Here is a 10586-nt window from a genome sequence, read left to right on the forward strand (position 1 = left end):
AATGTTTTCAGGAAAGAGGAAAATATTGAGTCAAAATGGTCAGGTTGTTAGGGTGGCCAATTGTAGCTTATTCTACTGGAGAACCTTTAATAAACTGTATACAATGTTGTCTGACAGAAATGTAATGCAAACCACATATGTAATTTTAAATTTTCTAATAAGTAAAGTTTTAAAAATTAGGTAAAATTAATTTTGATGTTATATTTTACTTAGCAAATTATGCCCAAAATATTATAATATATAATCAATAACTACATTAATGAGATAGTGTATCTTTTTTCATGCTATATTTTTGAAGTCCAGTGAATATTTTACATGTAAGTTGCAAAACTGTTGGTACAGCTACTTCCAAGTGGTCAATAATTACCTTTGCTAGTAATCATATTGGACTACATGGAGAACATACAACAGAATTGCCCCTAACAGGACAGTGGTCCTTCATGCTCTTGCAGCCAGAGAAAGTGTTCAGGTAAAGAGTTCTATGTTGAAGAACCATTAGGGCAACTGTCCATCAAGCTGCAGGTGACCTCTGCAGAGGCTACGAGAGAATCACACCCAGGTCTCACACATTGCAGGTGGATTCTTTACTGTCTGAGGCACCAGGGAAGCGCAGGGATACTGGATTAGGTAGCCTATCCTTCTCCAGGGGAGTTCCTAACCCAGGAATTGAACTGGGGCCTCCTGCATTGCAGGTGGATTCTGTACCAGCTGAGCTTCCAGGGAAGCCCACAGGGCTCACTACAACCATCTAAAGCAGTAGCTGCTGCCGTTCCATTCCAGAGCTAAAGAAAAATGACCAACTAGTTATAAAATTAGGGTATTGAACTAGGAAAATTACTAAAGAAACGTTCCTTGTTTCTATTCAAAAGAGATTCTTCTCTTGTGAATGTGAAATTATGTCTCATTTTGTTTTTTCCCCCATACCTTCTATTGATATTTCCTCCATTTCAAGCCTGCAGTTATTAATAGATAGAAAGAGACCACTCTTGCCTCAGGGAAGATTTGTGATAAGTCTGAAAATAGAAACAACTTACCCCCAGCCTTTACTGACTTTTGTCTTCTGAGGTCAGGCACCTCTGGAGAGGGGTATACTGTTGCGGAGGGGAAGAAAGACTCATTCGGTGAGAGAGACTAACATAGTAAGTCTACAAGCAGGGGGAACTTGGGCCTCATTCAATGGCAGTACTTTAGCATGGGGTGGGGGGCAGTAAAAATGGCAAAAATGACTACCCAAGGTGGTGGGACCCCAGAAAAAGTTTAGCCGAAATTTCTTTGACTTGAAGCCTGGCATGGAAGTGGTGGTCATCGTAAGTCATGTACCAGTGGGCATCTTGGCAGTGATCAGTGTGGACCAAAGATTTCATGGGGCCTCCCTGGAGATACACTCTGGGTAAGACTCTTCCACTTTTGCAGGGCCCAGGGTTCTAAAATTGGCAGGGTGTTTTTGTTTTTTTGGATTGATTTCTTAAAAGTGTCAACATTATCTCTAAAGAGTTTTCAGTTGATTTTCTGGAAGAATGGGTGGACTTCTTAAAAAATTTCAGATTTCATGAAATGAGCGCAAAATTTTCACTTTTCACACTGTAGGATTGTGTTTATGTATCTGTTTTTCTGACTTCCTGAAAAAACAAAGAACATTTATATCTTAAATAGTTGACTTTCTTCTTACATGCACATATTTATAATCATGCATTCCAAAAATAAGAATTAAACCTCAAGACAGTAGACAAAAAATGGCATATGTATTTTTACCAAATTGAGTGAATATTTTAATAGAAACATCCTCATTTTTACTGCTATTTATGGATTCTGAAATTTTATTTTAGTTTAACTTTAAGTAAATATACTTTCAGGCTTACAGAAAAATTATAAGAGTAGCACAATGAATTTTATACCTTTAGGCAAGGTTTCCTGAATTTAATGTTATACCACATGTGCTTTTCCTTTTCTCTCTCTGTCTCTGCCTCTCTTCCTCTCCCTCCAGTCCCCCCAACAAAGACTCTCATATACACGTGCGTGCAAGTTTGTAAGGAAGTTGTAAAGATGTCTGTTTACCTTTTTTTTTTAATTGGAGGCAAATTACCTTACATTAATATATTGGTTGGTTTTCCATACATTGACACGAATCCGCCCCGGGTGTACATGTGTTCCCCTTCTTGAACCCCCCTCCCACCTCCCTCTTCCCCATATCCTCCCTCCAGGTCATCCCTGTGCACCAGCCCCAAGCATCCTGTATCATGCGTCGAACCTGGACTGGTGATTCATTTCACATATGATAATATACATGCTACAATGCCATTCTCCCAAATCATCCCACCCTCACCCTCTCCCACAGAGTCCCAAAGACTGTCCTATACACCTATGTCTCTTTTGCTGTCTTGTATACAGGGTTAAGGTTACCATCTTTCTAAATACCATATATACGTGTTAGTATGCTGTATTGATGTTTTTCTTTCAGGCTGACTTCACTCTGTATAATAGGCTCCAATTTCATCCACCTCATTAGAACTGACTCAAATGCATTTTTTTGATGGCTGAAAAATACTCCATTGTGTATATGTACCAAAGCTTTCTTATCCATTCATCTGCAGATTGACATCTAGGTTGCTTCCATGTCCTCGCTATTATAAACAGTGCTGCAATGAACATTGGAGTACATGTGTTTCTTTCAATTCTGGTTTCCTCAGTGTGTATGCTCAGGAGTGCGATTGCTGGATCATCTGGCAGTTCTATGTCCAATTTTTGAGGAATCTCCACACTGTTCTCCATAGTGGCTGTACTAGTTTGCATTCCTACCAACAGTGTAGGAGGGTTCCCTTCTCTCCACACCCTCTCCAGCATTTATTGCATGTAGACTTTTGGATAGCAGCCATTCTGACTGGTGTGAAATGGTATCTCATTGTGGTTTTGATTTGCATTTCTCTGATTATGAGGGATGTTGATACAAAAATAAACTCAAAATGGATTAAAGATCTAAATGTAAGACCAGAAACTATAAAACTCCTAGAGGAGAACATAGGCAAAACACTCTCCAACATAAAACACAGCAGGATCCTCCATGACCCATCTCCCAGAATATTGGAAATAAAAACAAAAATAAACAAATGGGACCTAATTAAAATCAAAAGTTTCTGCACAGCAAAGGAAACTATAAGCAAGGTGAAAAGGCAGCCTTCAGAATGGGAGAAATTAATAGCAAATGAAACAACTGACAAAGAATTAATCTCCAAAATATACAAGCAGCTCCTGCAGCTCAATTCCAGAAAAATAAACGACCCAATCCAAAAATGGGCCAAAGAACTAAACAGACATTTCTCCAAAGAAGACATAAAGATGGCTAACAAACACATGAAAAAAATGTCTGTTTACCTTTAAACATTTTCAGTTCAGTTCAGTTCAGTCGCTCAGTCCTGTCCGACTCTTTGCGACCCCATGAATCACAGCATACTAGGCCTACCTGTCGATCAGCAACTCCCGGAGTTCACTCAAACTCATGTCCATCGAGTTGGTGATGCCATGAAGCCATCTCATCCTCTGTCGTCCCCTTCTCCTCCTGCCCCCAATAACTCCCTGCATCAGAGTCTTTTCCAATGAGTCAACACTTCTCATGAGGTGGCCAAAGTATTGGAGTTTCAGCCTTAGCATCAGTCCTTCCAATGAACACCCAGGACTGATCTCCTTTAGAATGGACTGGTTGGATCTCCTTCCAATCCAAGGGACTCTCAAGAATCTTCTCCAACACCACAGTTCAAAAGCATCAGTTCTTCGGCAATCAGCTTTCTTCACAGTCCAACTCTCACATCCATACATGACCACGGGAAAAACCATAGCCTTGACTAGATGGACCTTTGTTGGCAAAGTAATGTCTCTGCTTTTTAATATGCTATCTAGGTTGATCATAACTTTCCTTCCAAGGAGTAAGCGTCTTTTAATTTCATGGCTGAAATCACCATCTGCGGTGATTTTGGAGCCCCCCAAATAAAGTCTCTCACTGTTTCCCCATCTATTTCCCATGAAGTGATGAGACCAGATGCCGTGATCTTTGTTTTCTGAATGTTGAGTTTTAAGCCAACTTTTTCACTCTCCTCTTTCACTTTCATCAAGAGGCTTTTGAGTTCTTCTTCACTTTCTGCCATAAGAGTGGTGTCATCTGCATATCTGAGGTTATTGATATTTCTCCCTCCAATCTTGATTCCAGCTTGTGCTTCTTCCATCCCAGTATTTCTCATGATGTACAGTGCGTGTAAGGTAAATAAGCAGGGTGACAATATACAGCCTGACATACTCCTTTTCCTATTTGGAACCAGTCTGTTGTTCCATGTCCAGTTCTAACTGTTGCTTCCTGATCTGCATACATTTTCTCAAGAGGCAGGTCAGGTGGTCTGGTATTCCCATCTCTTTCAGAATTTTCCACACTTTGTTGTGATCCACACAGTCAAAGGCTTTGGCATAGTCAATAAAGCAGAAATAGATGTTTTTCTGGAACTCTCTTGTTTTTTTGAGGATCCAGCGGATGTTGGCAATTTGATCTCTGGTGCCTCTGCCTTTTCTAAAATCAGCTTGAACATCTGGAAGTTCATGGTTCACGTATTGCTAAAGCCTGGCTTGGAGAATTTTGAACATGACTTTACTAGCGTGTGAGATGAGTGCAATTGTGTGGTAGTTTGAGTATTCTTTGGCATTGCCTTTCTTTGGGATTGGAATGAAGACTGACCTTTTCCAGTCCTGTGGCCACTGCTGAGTTTTCCAAATTTGCTGGCATATTGAGTGCAGCACTTTCTCAGCATCATCTTTCAGGATTTGAAATAGCTCAACTGGAATTCCATCACCTCCACTAGCTTTGTTCATAGTGATGCTTTCTAAGGCCCATTTGACTTCACATTCCAGGATATCTGGCTCTAGGTGAGTGATCACACCATCGTGATTATCTGGGTCGTGAAGATCTTTTTTGTACAGTTCTTCTGTGTATTCTTGCCACCTCTTCTTAATATCTTCTGCTTCTGTTAGGTCCATACCATTTCTGTCCTGTATCGAGCCCAACTTTACATGAAATATTCCCTTGGTATCTCTAATTTTCTTGAAGAGATCTCTAGTCTTTCCTATTCTGTTGTTTTCCTCTATTTCTTTGGATTGATTGCTGAGGAAGGCTTTCTTATCACTCCTAGCTATTCTTTGGAACTCTGCATTCAGATGATTATATCTTTCCTTTTCTCCTTTGCTTTTCACTTCTCTTCTTTTCACAGCTATTTGTAAGGTGTTCTCAGACAGCCATTTTGCTTTTTTGCATTTCTTTTTCATGGGGATTTTCTTGATCCCTGTCTCCTGTACAATGTCACAAACCTCCATCCACATAGTTCATCAGGCACTCTATCTATCAGATCTAGTCCCTTAAATCTATTTCTTACTTCCACTGTATAATCATAAGGGATTTGATTTAGGTCACATCTGAATGGTCTAGTGGTTTTCCCTGCTTTCTTCAATTTAAGTCTGAATTTGGCAATAAGGAGTTCATGATCTGAGCCAAAGTCATCTCCCGGTCTTGTTTTTGCTAACTGTATAGAGCTTCTCCATCTTTGGCTGCAAAGGATATAATCAATCTGATTTCGGTGTTGACAATCTGGTGATGTCCATGTGTAGAGTCTTCTCTTGTGTTGTTGGAAGAGGGTGTTTGCTGTGACCAGTGCATTCTCTTGGCAAAACTCTATTAGCCTTTGCCCTGCTTCATTCCTTATTCTAAGGCCAAATTTGCCTGTTATCCCAGGTGTTTCTTGACTTCCTACTTTTGCATTCCAGTCCCCTATAATGAATATAATGATGGAAGCATGGTCCAATGCTGTAAAGATTAGTATTGCATAGGAACCTAGAACGTTAGATCCATGAATCAAGGCAAATTGGAAGTAGTCAAACAGGAGATGGCAAGAGTGAAGGTTGACATTCTAGGAATCAGTGAACTAAAATGGACTGGAATGGATGAATTTAACTCAGATGACCATTATATTTACTACTGTGAGCAGGAATCCCTTAGAAGAAATGGAGTAGCCATCATGGTCAACAAAAGTGTCCAAAATGCAGTACTTTTAAACATTTTAGCACTTATTTTCTTAAAGCAAAGACATTCTTTTACATAACCACAACACAGTTAAAATCAGGAAATTATCATTGACAGAAATTATCATTGACATAATCTACAAACCTTATGCAAATTTTGCCAATTTACCAGTCCTCAGTGGCAAGATGAAACCCTAGATCACACATGGCTTTCAGTTGTCATGTCTCTTTTGTTTTCTTTACTCTGAAACAGTTCCTCAATTTTTTTGTTGTTTGGTCTTTTATAGCATTGATGTTTTTGAAGAGTATGGGTCAGTTATTTTGTAGAATGCTCTTCAATTTGGATTTGTCTGATGTTTTGTCCTGATTAGATTCAAATTGTATGGGCATATTTGGTAGGAAGACCACAAAAGTGGTGATGTGCTGTTTTCTCAAGGTATCTTATCAGCTGAACTCAGCAATCTACTCAGGGACACAGTTGGTTTATATTATGGTATAAGTATATTTTTATATTGTCATTAGTTGATAACAAACAATTCATGCACTGACACTTTCAGTAGCAACCTTACAGTGTACATTTGTTGACTATATTCCTGGTGTTCATTTCTCATCTTGTCCCCTTCACAACAGCCTTTAATCTTCACTTTAAAGTTGTACTTCAACCTGGGGAAAGAATCTTCAGCCCCTCGCTCTACCAGAGGAGCATGTGATCAATGTTAGCCAATAAAAGCATTGCATCTCTCTGGATTCAGTATTGTTTCAGGATGGGATGTGACCAAAACAGTCTAATTACAGTGGGATCTGGGGACTTTTGATGGAGATACTAGGGTAAGGATTCTGTTTCCTTCTGGAGAATGTTCTGAGAATGTGAAATCTGGAACTGCTGGAGCCATTGTTTCTATGGGGGCCAATCTGAGACCAGCGCTGGCTGGTCAAGGAAACTGTGGAACAAACTGAAGGGAACAGATACACTATTGACTTTACAAATGTCTAGATTAAGCCTGTCCTGACATTTACTTTTGAGCTGTGTAGCTGCAGTTCTAAACCAAGATTTGTACCATCCACTGTGGGAAGAAACAGATGATATTGTCATTAGGTTGTAAGAGATGATATTGTCAGTAGGCTATGACTACTGGCATTTAGTTCCTAAAGTCAAGGTTGATAAACTTTTTGTGAGATAAAGAATAGTTAATAATAATAACAATAAGGAATTGTCCCAGCCAAAATGCCAATAGCAGTGCCATCTCTCCAACTGAGAAACATTTTTAGTTTTCCAGATTTGGATTGAAATGTTTACTTATTTTGAACTGAAGATATTCTGCCTTGAGGGGGTACTATTAAGGGGTATGCACAGGTAACTCTGATCAGTGTATTTATAACTACATCTGTTTTGAGTCTCAGGGCTCATTCCTTCCTAGCCATTAAATGTTTTTCATATTACACTTGCTACTTGATACAGAATTCTCTGCACTAAATCTGCTATGTCTGGAGTGAGCCTTTCTGCTGAACTACAGTACTTTTCAATGTCTCCATCTCCTAATTGTATCTGCGAAGTCTACATGAGGAGATTCTATCTTGATTTTTGGTTTTGTACTCTAGCTTCTCTTCTTTCTGCCTTGAACTCTATCCCCTTGGCTGGGAATCCGAAGCTCTTCCTAAGTCCATATGGCAAAACCTTCTTCCCAGAAACTGGAGGCCACTTACCAATAATTGGAGGACTGTTTTGACCAGGCCTCTCATGAGTATTGCATTTTGCCTGTCTCTCAGAAATGTTCACAGAAGACATTGCTGTAGCTATGCCAAACCACCAGCACAGCTCCCTTGAGTAATGATGCCATCCTTGACTTACTGAGAGCTTGTCAACTCCTCTGAGTACTGGGATTTGACCTCAAGCAGGAGGGCTGGCATCACCAACTCAAAGGACATGAATTTGAGCAGACTCTGGGAGACAGTGAAGGACAGGGAAGCCTGGTGTTCTGCAGTCCATGGGGTCTCAGGGAGTTGGACATGAATTAGCAACTGAACAACAGGGGAGCTACCTCCTACCAGGAAGCCCAGTCCAGCAGCACATTTTGTTCCTTTTTAGTTCAATTTCATCCTGCTTCTTCCATCTCTGTTCCACAATGCCTCATGTCTAAACCTCATGGGTGATGACCCGTTTCTTGAGGAATTAACTAGGGCTCTTCACTTGCTCTAAGCCATACTCATCCTTCCTCAGAGAGAAGAGAAGCAGAGAGATTCTTGAGTGGTAAGGGACAGTGATAGTATATTAAACTATAGAATGGAGATTAAGATAGTTATCCAGGTAGAGAAAATTTTATTCAAAAACTGAAAGAAAAAAGGAGATGATGCTTACTTGGTTGTCTGTTACTAAAATTAGCTTCTTATGTTGCTTTTGTCACTGGATGAAGTGTTGCTCAATATTTGGTAAGGAAGGATTGCTTTTAGTCTAATTTTTTCAACTTTATTGAGGTGTAATTGACAAAATTATAAGATGCTTAGAATATACTATTTGATAATTTGATATAAATATACACTCATCAAAGGATTTCTCCCACTAAATTTATTAACATAACCACCACCTCATTTTTTTTTTGGTGACATCATTTAAATTATACTCTCAAAGAAAATTTCAGTTGTATAATGTAGTGTTAAACATAGGCACCATTTTTTACTTTAGAACCTCAGATTTTGTTTGTTTGTTTTTTAGAACCTCAGATTTTATTCACCTTGCAACTCAAAGTTTGTACTTTTTGCCAACCTCTATTTCCTCCGCCAGTAACTTTTCTACTTTGTTTTGACGACCATTTTTTGTTTGTTTGTTTTTGAAATTTCCACCTGTAAGTGATACTATGTCTTTCTCTGCAATATTTCACTTAGGATAATGCCCTTTACGTTCATCTATGTCATTGCAAGTGACAGGATCTACTTTTAAGGCTATATAATATTCCATTGTATACCTATGCCACATTTTCCTTATTCATTCATCAGTCAATGGATAGTTTGATTGTTTCCATACATTAGCTGTTGTAAATAATGCTGTAATGAACACTGGAGTAAAGCTTTGTTAGATAATGGGCTTTTTTTTTTCCTTTGGATGTATACCCAGGGGTGGAATTACTGGTTCATATGGTAATTCTAATTTTAACTTATTGAGGAAACTCCACACTGTTCCCATAGTGGCAATATTTTCCCACCAACAATGTATAAGGTTTCCCTTTTCATCATATCCCCACTTGCATTTGTTATCTCTTATCTTTTTGATAATAGCCACCCTGAATACCAGACCACCTGACCTGCCTCTTGAGAAACCTATATGCAGGTTGGGAAGCAACAGTTAGAACTGGACATGGAACAACAGACTGGTTCCAGATAGGAAAAGGAGTATGTCAAGGCTGTATATGGTCACCCTGCTTATTTAACTTACACGCAGAGTACATCATGAGGAACACTGGGCTGGAAGAAGCACAAGCTGGAATCAAGATTGCCGAGAGAAATATCAATAACCTCAGATATGCAGACGACACCAGTCTTATGGAAGAAAGTGAAGAGGAACTAAAAAGCCTCTTGATGAAAGTGAAAGAGGAGAGTGAAAAAGTTGGCTTAAAACTCAACATTCAGAAAACAAAGATCACGGCATCTGGTCTCATCACTTCATGGGAAATAGATGGGGAAACAGTGGAAACAGTGAGAGACTTTATTTTTTTGGGCTCCAAAATCACCGCAGATGGTGATTTCAGCCATGAAATTAAAAGACGCTTACTCTTTGGAAGGAAAGTTATGACCAACCTAGATAGCATATTAAAAAGCAGAGACATTGCTTTGCCAACCAAGATCCGTCTAGTCAAAGCTATGGTTTTTCCGATGGTCATGTATGGATGTGAGAGTTGGACTGTGAAGAAAGCTGAGTGCCGAAGAATTGATGCTTTTGAACTGTGGTGTTGGAGAAGACTCTTGAGAGTCCCTTGGACTGGAAGGAGATCCAACCAGTCCATTCTAAAGGAGATCAGTCCTGGGTGTTCATTGGAAGGACTGATGCTAAAGCTGAAACTCCAATACTTCAGCCACCTCATGCGAAGTGTTGACTCACTGGAAAAGATTCTGATGCTGGGAGTTATTGAATGGAGGAGATGGGGACGACAGAGAATGAGATGGCTGGATGACATCACCGACTCGACGGATGTGAGTTTGAGTGAATTCCGGGAGTTGGTGATGGTCAGGGAGGCCTGGCGTGCTGTGATTCATGGGGTTGCAGAGAGTCAGACACGACTGAGTGACTGAACTAAACTGAACTGAACTGACATGTATGAAGTGATAGCTCACTATGGTTTTGATTTGCATTTCCCTGATGATTAGTGGTGTTCAGCACATTTTCATGTACCTGTTGGGCATTTGTATGTGCTTTTTGAAAAACAAATATGTCTATTCAGGTCATTTGCCCGCTTTTAAATTGTTTGTTTGTTAATTTATTTATTTTGCCGTTAGGTTGCATGACTTCCTTGTATACTTTGGATATCAATTATTTATCAGATATATGG

This window comes from Moschus berezovskii, chromosome 2 (genome assembly GCF_049115385.1).
Source record: "Moschus berezovskii isolate FMDL1 chromosome 2, NW_MosBer_1.0, whole genome shotgun sequence".
Classification (NCBI taxonomy): domain Eukaryota; kingdom Metazoa; phylum Chordata; class Mammalia; order Artiodactyla; family Moschidae; genus Moschus; species Moschus berezovskii.